The sequence below is a fragment of the Haemorhous mexicanus genome, chromosome 1 (genome assembly GCF_027477595.1).
Source record: "Haemorhous mexicanus isolate bHaeMex1 chromosome 1, bHaeMex1.pri, whole genome shotgun sequence".
In the NCBI taxonomy this organism is placed as follows: Eukaryota; Metazoa; Chordata; class Aves; order Passeriformes; family Fringillidae; genus Haemorhous; species Haemorhous mexicanus.
In genome coordinates, this window is record NC_082341.1 from 101086928 (window position 1) to 101104007 (window position 17080).

General features: G+C 34.3%; 1 protein-coding gene across 1 annotated transcript in view; it reads left to right on the forward strand.

Annotated features, from left to right (window-relative positions):
- The window catches only part of NETO1 (neuropilin and tolloid like 1), a 61106-nt gene that overhangs the window by 14681 nt on the left and 29345 nt on the right, over positions 1 to 17080 (forward strand). The gene's annotated exons all lie outside the window — the stretch shown is intronic.

Genomic DNA, 17080 nt, shown 5'->3' on the forward strand with positions numbered 1-17080 from the left:
CCTAAAAGTCTTCCTTAATTATTCCAGTAGCATCATAGAAGATGGCAGGTCTACAGGCTCTGTGTTGTTCTTCCTTCTGGTTTTCTTTCATTAATTCAAGGAAAATACTTATAAAACTAACCAGCCTAGTAAAATTTTCTTCCAAGTCTATGATACTGTTTTTCAGTGGCTAAACATATATAGAAGGTTCAAACAGGAGCAAAAGAGAGAATTTCTGTAGCAAATTATCTGATAGCCAGCTATATGTTTCTGTTGTAAATTCAAAGACAATAGACAAATTTTTGTTATAACCAGACATATCCACTCTGAAAAGAGAGTTAATTTTTTATGTCTCATTTAGCATGGGTCTGTGGGCTTTTGCCATTTCCTCGTCCTGTGCCATAAGTCCTTTGCTTTATATTTCTTTACCTTTTTTTTTTCCAAAGGGTTGTGCATTCTGGTTGAAAAGATATTAATACCAAAATCTGCAACTTAGTCTGTCTAAAAACTCTCAAGTAAAAGACAATTTCATGGACCATGTTTTATCTTCATTCCTTTTCTACTGATGTCAGGAGAATTTCTACACGAAGATCAATGCTGGTAAATTAGTACAGCACCATAAATTATTCTAGACTTCAGATGGAATAGCTACATCTTTTTTCTTCCTTGATTCTTTCCTTTTTCCCCCTCCATAGATTTCAATAGAATCTCTGCAAGTAGTAGAGAGTTTCTCAGAATAGTGGCCAAAATGAGAATATGATTAATCTGACAAGTGCAAAACAGCACTGCTGCCTCCTTGATCACCAATAAGAGGAAGAGCTTCACATTGCACATTATTACTTGGGCAGTCTTTTATTATGCAGACATGGATAAGGCATGACATTTTGAGATCTATTGTCCATAGGTGTGCACTGGGAGGGGTCCCTGCCAACTCACAAAGCAGAATGATGCCTTTCGAGATTGTATAAGAGAGTAACAGAGAGAGGATTCCACTCCAAAGTATAACAGAGTGGCATAGAGAGGAGTCCAATACAGAAATTATCACCTAAACCACCTACAACCACCTTAAGTGACAATTTAAAAAATTAAATTATGAACAATGGAGAGATCAGAAGAAAATTTTCAGCTGACTTCTCTTTAAAGAACTTGAAGAAAGTGATCCAAAGCAAAGACTCATTTGGAAACTGTTGCTGTCTCAGGCAGCTGAATGCTCAGGGGAGATGTGGTTTTTGTTGCCACTCATTTCACTTGCCAAAAGCAGGACACTCTTCCTAACTGCAACCTGCAGAGGAGGTTTATTCCTCCAGAGACAACGCAGTTATTTCTTGCGTATCAGCAATCTTTAAGGGTCCCCATCTGCCCCTGACATGTCTCTCATCTGCCTCTTTTGAATTTGAGATCTTAATGGAGAATAAAGAGATATGATGTTAAACATGTGGGTGGTGTGCCAAGATTTAAAAAATAAAAAGTAAATTTGACTAAATTGAAGCTGTTTATTGTTTTTTGAATGGTACCTGGAGAAACAGGGAAAGAAATTATTTACTATGTCTCCAGGGTGTATAAAAACAGATAACTAGATGAAGTTGAAAAAAAGATCAGTTAGGATATAATGAAAAATGCTGAAATGAATATCTATTAGTTTGTGCAAATGGAAAGAGTCCTGCACCTAAGGCATTTAAAATCTAGTTTGGACTAAGTGCTATAAAAAGCAATTATATTTAAAAATCCTAAGGGACAGACTAATAATTTGCAATTCCGACAACTTTCCTGTTCAATAATTTCTTTGACTCCTTGGTACCGAAATGGTTGGGAATCCATCCACCAAGGCAAAAGCCCAGTAGGGACTGTGGTTTCAGAAACAAATGTAACCCTTTTGTCATACATTCTTTTCCATTTAAGTAAACCTTTTTTCAGAGGTCTTTTCAGTACTCTAAAAAGAGAGATCCTGCAGAAGAAAACACTTTAGCAACAAAATCAGAGCTACGCACATAGCCAATATGAACACACCCAGAAACTGGTAAAACTACTGAAGGTTTTGCAAGAAGTTCCTTATTAAAATAATAATTTAGGCTTTTGTTTTTGTCATTCCTAAATTATAGTGTTAAGAGACAGGGAGATGAATGAAGTTGTACGTATGGTACAATAGACTATTTTCAAAGTCAAAACTCTGGGCTAAGGGAAAAAGTATTCATCTTTTGCATAATTACAGCTAATATCATTAATAATCAGATGCATTTTGATGTAAATTTTCAACCTTTTTGCATACATGAGACTGTATAAACAAATAAAAACTTCTCTAATTTTTATATACTATTATAATTTTATTTTTTATGGTAAAATTCTGATTAATTGTGTTCATTTCAAAACAGAACTATCTGAACCTATTGAACCTTCATAAATGTATGCAAACTTTTTTGTTGGGTTGCTTCTTTTTAAGGAAATCTGATGTATGAGAGAAACACATTTCAGACTACAATATTTTCAGGTCCTGCTGGTTCACTTTGAATACAATATTGATTGACTAGGGAAAACCCATGACACAAGGATATTTAATCCTTGCTCTTGTTTTGTCATTCTTTGGGCCACTGAAATGCCTATACCTGAAATTTCATTTCACAGCTCTGGGTTCTTTGACTCAATCTATTACACTCCTTTTTTCTAAAAAGTTTCATCTCAAGATTGTCTTCCAAAGTGGTGTTGAATCACTGTTTTGTAGAAAAATTCAAGTACTACTTCAAACTATTGACAACTCTCCTTTAAAAAGAATCTTTTTTTTCTTTTTTTAGTACAGACAAGAATTCAGGCAGAGAGAGGCTGTGTTTATCTGGGCTTTCTTGCTCAGCTAGAATAATCAGATTTCTGTTTATCCTGGTCCCTGATTTTGCAGGACAGTGGCTTAAGATAGCACATCATTACTTTCAGTTCCTTCACTTAGTAGAAGCCATCTGTGTTTTTATTTAGCCTCATTAATATAAACGTCAGTCAGCAATGTTTTCTATTCAACTGCCTGATAATGGAAGACGAAAAAAAGATTTGTACTCTTTTGTGTCCCAAAAAGTGGAATATGAAACACTTTCTAACTAGTGTAACAGTATTTTACATTCCCATTACAGTGAATGTCAGAGTAATAGAATAATTATATCATCTATCTTGAGGGAAAAAAATAAAAGACAACCCAAATTCCTCCCCATTGGGGAATTTGTATATTTTAGAACTCATGAAAAATTTAATGAAAATTTATTAAATTCAATCACAATTCTAAAAAAAAGCTTAGCTAAAATATTATCAAATGATTTTGCCATCTAAAGTCCATCTCCTGCCTTGAGTGTGTTTAAGCAAGGGATATTTCCCAGGCATCTGGAATAACTGAATACCCATGTGAGCTAGGTCACTTGTACTTTTTTGTTTACTCTTCTGAACCTGGTCTGATTACTTCTAATTTAGTATCAGCAATGACAATCACTTTTTATCAACTTGAAATCCAGTTAAGCTTTTTGAGAACCAACAAACAATGCCAGAGCCATTTAACTTTAAACCAGACAATGTTTTTCTTTCGGGATCAGAGTTGGTTTGGAAGATGAGAAATTACTCATTATAACTTCATTTAAACTTTTGAGACAGAACCACATGATGTCAAAAAAAACTTGGAAAGTGAGAGTCTGTTTTATTTATTGAGATATAAATTCCCAGCACTTCAAATTGCTATAAGCAGCTTCCTGGTGTTATGAACTTTTATTGTGTTTCTACAAGTGCACTTCTTAAGAGTCAGGCACTTCATTGCTGTTTACAAGGCATTAGGGCATCTGGTCTTGGGAAAGGGAAGGAATTTCTCTCAAGTAGGATGATTGCATTGAAAATCATAATCACAGGTTTCTGTTAAATTTCAAGTGTAAAATAATTCCTTATGTGGAGCAAATGAGTATCTAAAAGGTCTCATGGGGTTCTCAGATCCCATATTATGTCTTGCCATCTCATAGTTTTATGTTTCTTTCAACAATACCCAAAAGGAAAATGCAGAACTTCCTAGTTTAGAAATCCCTGCGTACTGGGAGTTTCATATTACCAACAGAAGGAAGTTGAACACTTAAATCCCTGCACCATTGAACTTTGATGTAAAAACAAGAACAAGAGAAATATAAGATACAGTTTTAAGTATTTCTAGCACCGGAGTAAAAAAAAAATGACAGCTTCATTAGGGGCACTTACTGCTTCCCCTGCCGTCAGTGCACTCATCAGTGTTCTCTACAAAAATCCCTTCCCTGTATTCATTCCATAACAGGCTGGACATGGACTTCTAGAGAAGGTTTACTAGGATATTCTACAGCAGTACAGGTACAAATGGTTCTATTCCACCTCCACAGGAAACACCTTTCTTCATTTGTAGGTGACCTCACCAATAATGGTGATTATGATGTGGCAATGATAGATATTCTTTTCAGAGGAGCCTTTTTTCTCTGACAAAACATCAGTGTTTTTGGAGCACCTGTGAGGGATCTTTAGGAAGCTTAGATGTGCACTGAAAATTAGTCCTAGAAAACCAATGTTTTTAGAGCAAGCTGCATTTTTATAACACCGTTGTCATTCTATAAATAGTTTATATATTACTTGTTACAAAACAATTAAATCTAAATCTTAGAAACAGCAGAGGATTTTACTTAAATATGGTCTTTTTCTTATCCTCTTTTCCCTAAGCATAAACTTTTGACTTTATGTAAATACTATGCTGAGTTAGCTTAACCTTAGGTCTGATGTAAAGTGACTACCCTTTGCTTTAAACACTTAAAAAATGAGGAAATAACCAGTGGGCCCTGGAAATTTGTTTTCCCTATTAATTCTTGATTTCTCTGTAATGTTTGTGAAGCACTTGGAAATGGCAGATCAGGGAGGATAATATGGAATTTGGGCTGAACAGAAAGCCTGGGTAGTCATCTTCCACAAGTGTTTAAAACCAGCTTATTTACAACGAAAATTTTCACTAGCCACGGTCAGATCAGCACCTCCAGAGCCTGTTGATGTGTTACTTGGTAGCTCTCATTCAAATAATATAGCACTTACTTCTTCAGGGGAAAAATTGGAAACTTCTTGTCTCATATGTAATGAATAAGGAAGTTTTGATTACTCTTCAAAGGTTTTCCAGGTCATCTGATTTTCTCATCTGGCAGATTTTCTAATAGCTCATATTGGGATGCACTCCAGGGTGGTTGTATTGTGGTCTCCTCCTGACAACTCTGTTGTCTGTAATAGTTTCTCTTAGGGACCTTGTAAATGTGGATATCTGGAGAAATTCTGCTGACACTGAAGGAATTTTTTTTTTTTTTCACTAATATTTTTCTTAATCTGTTCAAATTTCATCTTTATGCATTGTATCTACAGGTTTATTACTGGTATAGGCAATAAATCTTAGCAATCGCCCCAGTGCTTTTGTCTCATCAGTCTGAATGCACCCCTTCTGTCTGGGCAGAAAAACTATTTCTTAGTATGGCCATTCAGTTGTGACAGGTTTGATCCTTCAGCTGTCAGCATATATTAGGTAACACCCATGTTTATATAATTTCTTTTCAGACATCTTTTTGCATAGGTTCGAGTAACTGTGATTGTAGACTGTTCTAGTAATTGTCTAATTTAATTGATGGAGCATTTCTCAGTTCTAGCAGCAATAAATAGTGATCTTTATTGAGATACCTTTCCTTAACAGATATTTTACGGTTTGTATAGTGCTTCTAGCTAATTCTCCTTAAAGAAATATACACTAACTCTTGTTAGAAGTCACTCAGTTCCTTGTAACTAATAACCAGGCTACTTGCCCCATAATTAGTAGCTTTGCAAACTTAAGTCTTTGCAAAACTGAGTCATGTTTCTGTTTCTAGAACTGAATATTTTGGCAGTATGCAATGTTTAGTGAACAACAAAATGAGTCAGATAAGAAGCAAATCCTCTCTCATTTGTTATGTGCACACATCTATTGTTTAGCTTTGATTCATTTTCCAAGGACAGCACTCATATTTTTGTAAAGAGGACAATCCAGAGAGTCTCTTTTGCCTACCAGTACTAAGGTGAATGCCACTGAATATTATTTGCATATTTGTAGTTCTAGTAGGTGTTTGTTGTCATCTTAATATATCTTTTTTCAAATTGGTGGCTGAGACCTATCTTGATTTATTTACTGTCTTGTTGAGTAATGCAGGCTATGTAATACTTTTATTTCAGATGTCACACTTGAGCTTCCTTGGTGGTCAGGTCTAAAAATAAGATCATGCTTCATTCAACTTGGACACAAATTTTGTTTTGAATACTTTGCAAATAAAGTTACCTTGCCCATTAGAGCATCTACGCCTCTGATCCATTTCTCTTTTTCCCCTATTATGTGCTAAGGTATTGAAGAGCCTGTAATCTTTAGTATCACACTGCTGTCATGGGGTAGGGAAATACTATCATGTAAAGTCTTTTTCATGTGATAAACAGATCATACAATGATTTCTGTGAGAAGTAAGTGTCATCTCTGTGGTTAAATCTGGCCAACATATCTATTGCTAGACACAAAACTCCTGGAAAATCAAGACTGTGAATCAAGCTTATGAACATCCTGACTTAGTCTGATTTGTTTTTTCCTCTTTTTTTACACCGTCTCTCTCTCTCTGTACAATTATAGCCTATCTCAACCTTCTGACAACTTCCTTTCACCCTATGTACTTTTATCTTATATATACACTGAGGAGATGCAAACAAACCTCCTATCAAAACATTGACTAATGACATCTGTATAACAAGGTGCACTGTCCTAAAAATGATCATGACAAATAGAGGTAGAAAGAAGCTAATTTTTTTTAAGTCTTATTTTAAAAGGATTCAATTTTCAATATAGTTGGGTTCATGCAAGTCACCTGCTCATTGTGGGTGTTGTTTAATATTTGTGAATACTGAATAGATTAAGCAAGTTTTTTTTTTTTCCTGTACTATTAATTCACATTGGATAGAGATATACTTAATCTTTTGTTTGGGAAAATCAACAAATGGGGTTTTTTTGTTCAATCTATATTCAATATGTACATATTTTCAATTTGCACTCTTTATTTTTTGTGACAAATCCAAATGATAGGTGTCCTGATTTTTCCTCTGCAAAACCTGTTCATTTCATAAAGATCCTCAGGCCAAATAAAAATAACAACTACCATAATTTAACACTGTAATCCATCAAAAATCTCTGAAATTACTTTCTGATATGCCCAAGGATAATTCCAAAGAACAGTTGCTTAAGCTTACTATACTCAAATGCTGCACTGACAAGCCACTAAATCTAGTCTCAATTTAGCAAAGAATTTCAGGAAGCCTACATGTAAGCATGTGCCTAAATCCAGGCAATCTCTAGGCTTGGGTTCTTACTTAAAAGTAAGTATGTTTAAAGACTGTCCTCTACCTTTCTATCTAGGGAACTAAGAAAAAATTAAATATCTGTAAGTTTTGGAGAGCAAAACTACTATTTCTTCAGTTCTTTCAATGAATTAAAGCTCGTTTTCTACCTTCACACAAATTATGTGGTAGATCTATATCAATTCAGCATTTCTCCATTTGATCAGTATCAAACTAATATAGCCTTAAATAGGTTCAACTTACTCACTCAGCTTTTCCTTTTTTTTTTTTTTTTTTTTTTAATATTCTGTTACAGTAAGCTGAGCTTTTGTTGGAATTAGAAAACCATGATTAACGATTTTTCTGTCTTCCTGTACTATTCTTCCTCTAGATACCCTTGTCCCTAAAAAAGCTACCCTGGAATTCTCTGAAATGAAATTATTTTCTTCAATCATCTTCTGCTTAGAACAACATAATTAATTCAGATAAGTTTTTTGGTCCAAGTCCATTGGTCAGTCAGATTTACAAGTTGTAAAATGAAGTGGTACAAGTTCTGCAATCATTTGCAGTGAGTACTAGCTCCACTCCTTGGATTTAAAATTTGAAAATAAAATAAATTTCCAGTGCATTTTTTACCACATTCCCACTACAACTTTTTTTTTTGTGCATTCACTGTCAAAGGGTCTTTTTTAAAATAAAAAATGGAGCAGTACTTATGGATAGGTTTTTGAAAGAGAATATTATTATTATTATTATTATTATTATTATTATTATTATTATTATTATATTCCTCTGAAAAATCTTGATTATTTCAAATGCACATTCTTTACATGATCACAGTGCAGTCTGTAATTCACTAGGGAGAGGAATGCCTGACATTGTGGTTTCCTCAAATAGGGTTGTAGAGGAGGTTTTAACTTCAATGAGAAAAAAAATGTTTTGGAATACACATGGAAAAAATGTACTTCCAATTAATTTTTGTCTTTTAATATATAGGGTTAGGAGATTTACCAAACAATTGAGGATGCCGTTGAAGGGAATAAATGCATTGTAAAATTGTGAAAATAAGTAAGCAAATACTTTTGACCAACAATTCAAAAATATTGCTCCGGAGGTCACTACAAATTAGAGATGCAACAAGTCTATTTGAATACTTGGATGTCAAAAGTCTATGTAATATCCAGCAATTTCTGTTCAGAAAGTTTTCTTGAGTCATGAATAAGATGATAAAAAAGGAATTGAAAAATATTTTTTGAGAATTCATAAATAAATAAAGTCGTTTTTGTGACACATCCATTGTTAAAATTTTTTACTAGCATGACAGAAGCAGGCAGTGTGAAATGTGTAATTCCAGTCACATATCAGTCCCCTAGATGACACTGAGAAGCCAGAAGATGTTGTGTAACAGGACTTACATACATCATTTGCCAGATGTTATCTGATAGTTGAAGCTCAAGAGACAATGTTATCAAATCTGCTGGTTGCAGTATGTGGGTTAACAAAAGATTGTATTATACTCCTCTTGTTTTCTTTTGGCTTTTTTCCCCTTTCTTTTATTTTCCTGTAGCTCATTTTTCAAGTCTATGTGAAAATAAGTATTAAAAGAGAATGCAAAAAATGCTTCCTAAAAATATTTTATTCCTAAATGTTGATTTCATTATCAGGTTTAGACAATTGGTTATTAATGAATTCCATACTGAAATTCTACAAAATTATTTTAGAATTTTTTAAAAACAAATTACATACTGGCCTAGGATTTTAAAAATCAGATTTGGTAGTTTGGAGCTCTGTAATTTTATGTGCATCCTCCACACATATAATTTTTAGCAATAAAACAGTTATTTGTATTCTAGAATACTGCATATCATTGATATTTCAATACAAATATAGATCAACTATTTACTAAGTACTTTTAAATGAAAGGTTTAATTTATTTTTTTTTTTCTTTTTATCTCTAGAACTTTAAATGACTCTTTTAAATCAAGCTAGGAAAAATCCTGCTGTTTGGCAGTCAAAAACTTGATCTGGTCAAATGAAATTTAATTATTGTCTACTTGTTGGGTAAGCGGCTGACCCCTAAGGATTTAACAATCCTGAGAGCTGTGACTGGCCATCATGTTTTGACCTGCTTCTGCTGCAAGTCAAAACTCTCCTGAGACCTCATTCCTTCTAAATATTATCACATCAATGGTAGAACTAGACAATCTCTAATCAGCACCCACTTTGCTGTTCTTTTCCCTGTCTCTTCAGCCACTTACATAGCAATATCGGGTATTGTGTAAAGCAGACATAAGGACTTATGAACACTGCCTTTCTAAATTCTGATTCAATGAATCACAGAGTCTTTTTCATTACTGTGATGCAGAAGATCAGTATTTATTCTCTGTATTGGGCTGAACCAGTCAGTTAGTGCAGGACAATCAATTGCTAAATTCACCACAGATTGTGGCTTCTTTTAGAATCAGTATTAAAATTATGAACAAATCCAGCGAAAAGAAAATTACTTCTTCAGACCACTAGATATTGATCAGAGGAGGAAAAAAATGTAAATCTGTTAAATTCCATGTAAACAATAATTTTTAAACCTTAAATCTAATGTTATGATAATAGAATTAAAAATTTACTCATCTATTCCTAATATAATCACTATATAGGGATAGCAGAATCTGGTGTTTCTGGGGTATGGAAAGGTCAGAGGCAAAAGAGTTTCATAGATGTGAATGTAACTCTGTCAAATTCTAGGTTCCAAATCTCCACTTAACCACAGACTCACTTGTTTGTGATGTTCTTGACAAACCACTTTGAGGTCATTTTGTGAACACAGGGCATGTTGCATAAATGCTAGTTAGAGAGGGCTGAGGATCCACCAGAAGAATGTTGTTAAAAGAAAAAGTAAAAAAGATCGAAGAAAATATCCCCTGGTTTAGAATTTATTTTCATGTTGATTTTTTCCTACAGGCATGCAGTAAAACATATGTTAGTGTTCATGAAAACTAATCTTTAGTTGTTAATTTAAGTGGAAAAGTTTGGTGCTAGAGTTGGTATGAATTGTGTTTGGTTTACATAGTAAACCAAGTGTATGTTTTTTGAGAAAAGGACTTTTCTCATCAAAATAATACAAGTCACAGCTGACCTCTTAACAGTTACGTCAACTCTAGGTCAGTAAAAGAAATTAAGTGTGGTTTGAACTTTCTCTGGCACTTTTAATTGCATAAAATTGGAGGAAAAATAATCAATTTGAACAAAATTGAATGTCACTCTAATGAAGTTATAACCAGCAGGAAACAAATTAACTGAAAGCCAAAAAAAACTGGCTGTAAAGTCTAGATAACCAAAAAATTGTCTAAACTTTTTCCTCCCACAATCTCAGGAGAAGCTGAATTGCATAATACTGGAAAAGGGGGAATGATTATTGCTTACATCCAATGTATTATTTATATCCTTTTAATATCTGACTGTTACCTTGTATAATAAAATGTAAAATTCATGTTTGTGGGTAATGTAAGTGGGTAATTATGTAGGGAATTCACAGTTAACATAGAGCTATGTTCTTTCTGAAATATTTCCTCAGAGAGAGCTGCTGCTCTATGCAGTTAAAAAGATGAAGAAGCAAAAGTGTTAGAATTTCTCCAAAGACCCTCCCCAATATACTCTGCAGCTAAAGTTCTTAAAAACAAATCTTCTCATCCTGTACATTGGGGAAACTGCTGAGGTCAACAGCTTAGTGCTCCCTGAAAGGAAAGTTTCTAGCCAGAAAACCTCCTAAGAGTAGCAGAAGAGAAAGGAAAGATCTGGTGTCACTGAAATTTATACTGCTATGAATTCTAAAATGACAGGACAGAAAACTTACTCTTTCCACAGTTGTTTTTGGGACTTGGTGTTAATATGAAATTCTCAGCAACTCACTGAGCTGTGTGGCTTTTATAATTCCCCTTCTTGTTCACTGAAAGTGTCTGTGGTGGGCATATATAATTACAATTGGAGGTGACAATTGGGTTTAAGAAATGAATTTCACTTTTCCTTTGATATATGCTACTTTTTTATTTTCTAATTTTTTCCTTTAGAAAGAGAACATTCAGGTTCCAGTGGGGATGAAAACCTAGATTTTTTCCCTTTGATCCTAAAGATTCCTTCCCTGGATACAGAATACATTTTAAAAACATCCTGTGACATTGACTTTTTGAATCATACAATGATTTTGTTACAGTAGAGTACTAGAATATAATTCATTCAACAACTTTCAAAAATCTAGCAGTTGCACAGTAAACTGATGAATGGGGTTTTTTCAGTCTATGGCTATTTCACTTTTTTCTACTCTAAGAATCCTATTTTTTGTAGCATTTTGTCTGTTTCATCTCCTTCTGGTATATAGCAATTAAGGCAATTAAGCAAGCAGTTGTTTTTACAAACACAATTCAGTTCCCTTTGGTGCTCTCTCTTCACTTTAGCAAAAGATCACCTGGTCCTTTGTTAGTCTGTAATAGGAAAAAAAAATTGAAACAGCAGAAGAACTTGCTTGTTAAAGGGGAAAGTGAATTATTCACAGGTGGAAACTAGGGGAGATATTTGAGTTTCTCATGTGAGAGGCAGTTATCTTCAAAAAGAAGCCATCGCTGGCATGTCCAGCTACAGCAGGAGAATATTAGTAGGTGTAAAAACTATGTTGTATTTCTTTTTAAATTGGAAATGTGCCACAATGTGCAGTGAACAACGAGTTATACAGTGCTACTTGAAGCAGCACAAGTAGTATATTCTGTTAACTAGAAGAGGTCTAAAAGATGTAGCTATTCAAAAGAACACTGCAGTGAATGCATTCTTTCTGTTGAATGTTCTGAGGTAAAACTAGGAGAAAACATTTCTCCTATGAAAACATCAAAGGCTATTCTAAATCACAAAGTTATTTTCATAAGATCCTTCTGTCCTGAGAAATCCACCCAGTGGACTGGTACAGCACAAATATCCTGAAAAGGATGAGCAGATTCTGCACTCAGTGGTAGCAAGAAATAACCATGTGTACATAGGTTCAGTCTGCAGAAGTAATGCCTGGTACTCAGTTGTGGCTAAACATTTGGGCTCATTTTTTTCCCCTAGTCTTCTGACATGAACTTAAAGTGTTATTTCCTCGGACTGGGCTAGGAGTCATCTATTAAAAAAAATGATGAGACAAATCCTGAGCCTTTAGTAGTATCCAGCTGAAATTACACGACTAGGAATACTTAGAATTTAACATTATTTAGGAAAACCCACTATAGCGTTGCACATCTCTCTTCCTAGTCCAGTTAAGGGGCCATCACTCAATTACAGGAAGCCTCCAGGATATTATCTTGGGGAGACACAGACAAGGTGCTGCCCTTGACTAATAGTCAGTCCTGGCGGTCAAGTCAGCTGCACTGTCACAGCAAGGCTGCATTACTCAGATAAAGTGGACTCTTGAGCTCCTTCAGTCTTGTTTCAATATTTTCGGGCAACCAGCAGGTGAAGGTATATGCAGCCCTTGAGATATTCATCATGACATCATTTTTTCCCTGCATTTTCACACAGAATATGCTGAATAAAGGGAATATAATGCCTAACTGGAGCACTTAGCTGCTAGTGTAAATATTGAACATAATAAAAATTATCCCACACATAGCACGGCGCCAGGACTTCCTCTTTCCACTCATCAGCCTGAGTATGACATTGCTGCCCATTCTTGCTCTCCTTTGTCACTAGGACAGTTCCAAAAGGCACTTCTCACTTCTGGGATTCTGGAGCACATATCAAAGGGTTGAAACACCCTTTGAGGCTGAGACCTGGAATCTCATGTAACCTTTTGTTTTCCGACATGGCTCCCATCCATAACAAAATTTACACAGGAGAAAGGCCCTACTTTTTAAAGGATTTGCAGAATACACAACAGAGACAAGCAGGTTAAATCTCAAAGCCTGTCACTGTGTGCATGTAAACAGAAATTTAACAGCAACTTCTGCTATCATGTGCTCTGTTCCAGTAGAATTTTTTTAGGTGCTTCTTGTCTGCTCAGTTTGACCAATCTGAGCAAAAAGTTACTCAAAGACATGGATTTTGGGTTTATTTTTTTATTTTTCTTTTTTATTTCTGATGCTGTCTTTTTTATTTCTAAATACATGGCAATGAAACAAAGAAACACCTAATTTTGGCATACAAATGTCCAACTACTGTGAAAACTTACAATATATCTCATTTTACTGGGGTCACCATAGCAATACAATTAGTTTACAAATAGCTATATATATTAATTACACTAAACAAATAGTTTTAAAGTATGAGCTGAGAGTAGTAAAGTGACAAACCAAAAAAAAAATAAAGAAAGGAGGTATTGTAGAAATCAAACTTTTGGACAATAGCTTGTGTTATTTCAACAATATTTGCCTTCATATGACTTTTTGCTGATTTAATGGCTGGTAGATGTTCAAGGTGAAATAGCAGGAGTCATGTTCACTGCTACATTTGCACTTACCAGCTTTGAGTTCTTTCATGACTATGTTAAGAAGGGAAAAAATTTGAGAAGCATTATTTTAGGTCACAAATATGTAGTCTTCAAAAGAGCTGCAATTGGTCACAATATTTTCCTCAAAAAGAGAACATAGAAAATAGAGAGCAAATACAGCACATAATATTGCCAATGATAATTATTTCAGAACTTTCCACAGTGTTTAGCAAACTAGAGGTTTTCTTTGAACACCTTTTGGTATCATTAGTACAAATTTAGAAATATATATGGAAGTTTCAAGAATACTACAAATATGACAGGAGCCATCAGAACAAATTTCATTTTAGACTAATAAGAAATAATGTATGGGGTTTTGCATAGCAATTTAACTTCATATTTTTTTCTTACCACTTTTTCTTTACTCTCTCCAGCAGAATAGCTAAGTTTCCTTTGAACACCACAAAAAAAGTGTTTGCATACAGAAATGATTTTCTATTTTAGAATTATATTAGGAATTCTTCAGAAGATTTTTATGCTTTTGGCCATCTTCTTCCATTACTTTTACTCTATCATCAAATATTATGAGGCAATGACAGAAAATAGAATAATCATACTTTTCTGTACTGAGCTGTGCAAGCACTGCTTCTATAGAGAACTATACCTCACCCCCCAAGAGGACAAGGCTGGTTTAGGCCCCCAGAAATCATTGTAAAAGAACTTGACTTAGTAAAATTGACTTGTTGATAAATAACTAGTGGTTTGCTGTATAGTGCAATTCTCTTTACTTTTCTATGAGTACTTACATGCCAAATCAGTTCTCTAATAAGTTGTCTGACAAAAAAGCACGTGCATGTATTAAAATTACTTAAATATTGATGGATAGGAGTCGAATACCTATTTATAGTCAAAGACAGAGAAGTGAAAAGATATATCTACAGCTGTCTGATCGGTGAATAAAAGTGGACAGTTTCCCTACTTCTGATTAGGAAATATGACTTCAACCTATTGTGACTACTTTCTCTATTATATCCATTACAAAGGAGGTTTTTGTATTCACAAATGACAAAAACCCCCTTAGGTTTTAAACATCAACCCTTTGTAATATATAGTTTATTCAAGTAGTTCAAATAATTCCTCTGCCTCTCATTTATGGAAGAAAAGAGAAAAATACTTCAAAAGTTATTCAGCACCAGAATTTTGTATTACACATTTCCTTCCTCTCGACTTTTAACAGTACAGTAATAGCTTGTGTTCTTTACTGTATGTATTGCTCTTCAGATATTAAAAAAAAAATTGTGTAATTAAGTATACTGTAGTGCAGATATGATCAGGAACACATAAAGACAATCTTCCATTTTTTAAAAGAGATATTAAAATTTTGACTTATATCTTTTGACTTCCAGAGTGAGATATCTATTATTTCTTCTCAGTGAAAGCAGCAGGTTTGAAGTTTTCTGGGTAAGAAAGTGCCCAGATGAATTTTATATGAAAAGCTAGGGAAAGATGGATAAAATATGAGAGGTATACTTGGAAATTTTGGCTTTTTAAGAGTAAAAATACTCTAATTTCCTATAATTTTTTTGTATTGCAATGTTACTTTTAAAAGCATTGTGCCATCTCTCTTTGAAGACATGTTGAATGATCTTTATATAAGTATGTAATTTTTAATTCAACATATGATCTTTTAAAATTGATTTGCAATAATACTTACCAGCATAACATCATGTTGCTAGTTAGTACCTTGAACTTTATGCATTTTTCTTATGTCCTACAGAAATTATTAAACTACTATAATTTTAAACAGTTTCACTTTCTGTGTAAGTGACATGGAGTGAGGTGTTACATGCGTACATGCATGGGTGGGTAAACGTATTTCTGTGTGGATATACCTCCTCTGGGAAATCCCATAAGATGCTGCAGTGTACTTGTAAACAAGGTCATTTACACATGTTTTGAAGACTTAATCCAGTTGGTGTACAATGCCTTTTAACTTTACAGTTTTCTTCATTTCATAAGATCTTTTTTGCAATCAGGTACCCTAACTCCTTACAATTGGCCTCCTGTTTTTCTATTTAAATTCCATGTTTGCCAGCTGCTTAGAAGAGCCAGACTTCTTGCATAGAAACAGTCAAATGAAAAAAAAGATATGTAGAATGGTTTTCAAGGAAAATATAGATTCCAAAGCTAGCATCTAAAATCTTTAGAGTCTCTGATGAAGACCTAGTGGAGTTTTTTGAAACCAGGCCTGTATATGTTCCTGCAACTCAGAAAAAATTCCACAAAACCTGCATTGTGATAGAGATTTGTCTAACTTCTGCTACTACCTCAGATAACAAATCTAGACTTTTGATTGGCTATTTCACTATTATCCAATTCTATTGTTTAGTTTTTACAAAATCAGAGGATCAGAAAATGGCTGGTCTCAGAAGGTATCTCTGGAGCTTGACTTGTCCAACCCTCTTTTCAAGCAGGGTCACCTAAAGCCATTTGCCAAGGATTGTGTCTAGGCAGCCATTGAATATCTCCAAGGATAGAGACTCCACAACCTTCTGGCTACCTTGCTAGCCCTGAGTCACCTCGTACTGTAGAAGTGTTTCCTAATATTCAGATAGAACCTCTTGTGATTCAATGTGTGTTCATTGCATCTTGTTCTGTCACTGGATACCAATGAAAAGAGCTTGATTTCATTTTCTTTGCGCCCCTCCATTAGGTTTTTGTACACATTGGTGGGATCCCCTCTGACCCTTCCCTTCTCCAGACTGACCTGTCCCAGCTCTATCAGCCTTTCCTTATATGTCCCTTAAAAAAATTCATGACTGTCTGTTGGATTGTCTCTAGCAGCTCCATATTGCTTCCTATTTTGCCTCTGTTTTTTTTTCTCTACTTATGGGTGATCTATCTTATTTTTCACAGAAAAGTTTTCCAGTCTTGGGTGTTTTTCTCACAGGAAAATGATTTTGATCTATTGGAAAATCTAGCCAGTCAGTGCTTATATAACATCAATGTTTTGACCCAACCAGACTTAGAACAACAATTTGATCGAATTACATGCAGAAGAGCTGCTAAAATTTAATCCATTTAATGGGACCCTATTTAAAAAGCAAATATTGGCTAGTTAAATATGCTAAAACATGGGTGAATTTTAAGCATGCATGATAATACCTTATTTACAGATTTTGTTTTTATTATAGTAGTATTGGTATAATAGCAATATTTAATGAAGGGTTATCACCTCAGATGCCATAGATTTTATTTCTCTTTCAGTCTTGAAACGTTGAGAACTTGCAAAAATTTATTTTTTAA